The sequence below is a fragment of the Nestor notabilis genome, unplaced genomic scaffold (genome assembly GCF_000696875.1).
Source record: "Nestor notabilis isolate BGI_N333 unplaced genomic scaffold, ASM69687v1 scaffold24426, whole genome shotgun sequence".
NCBI classification, from domain to species: Eukaryota; Metazoa; Chordata; class Aves; order Psittaciformes; family Psittacidae; genus Nestor; species Nestor notabilis.
In genome coordinates, this window is record NW_009932758.1 from 607 (window position 1) to 863 (window position 257).

Below are 257 nucleotides of genomic sequence, written 5' to 3' on the forward strand. Positions count from 1 at the left end.
GAGCCTCCAGTCTCTGCAGCCGTGGGCAGGGCAGAGAGCCACAAGTTTCACTTCTTCTCCTCTTAAAACTGTTGGGAAAAGGTTGTGTTGGTAGTTGGCCAGGGGCTGTGAGGAGGTTGCAACCTGAACATGGCAAAGGGCTGCTCCGGGGCAGCCGCTGCTCCGCTGCGGTGGTGCCCGGCTCCATGCCCAGCTGGGCCAGGGTGAGGGGCAGGCAAGGGCCCGGCTGGGCGGCCTGTGCGTGGAAGTGGCTGGCC

At 64.6% G+C, this 257-nt stretch overlaps 1 protein-coding gene across 1 annotated transcript in view; it reads left to right on the plus strand.

The window, feature by feature from the left end:
• The window catches only part of PAX3 (paired box 3), a gene marked incomplete at its 5' end in the record, with an annotated part of 75,635 nt that overhangs the window by 539 nt on the left and 74,839 nt on the right, over nt 1–257 (plus strand). The window lies entirely within an intron of this gene.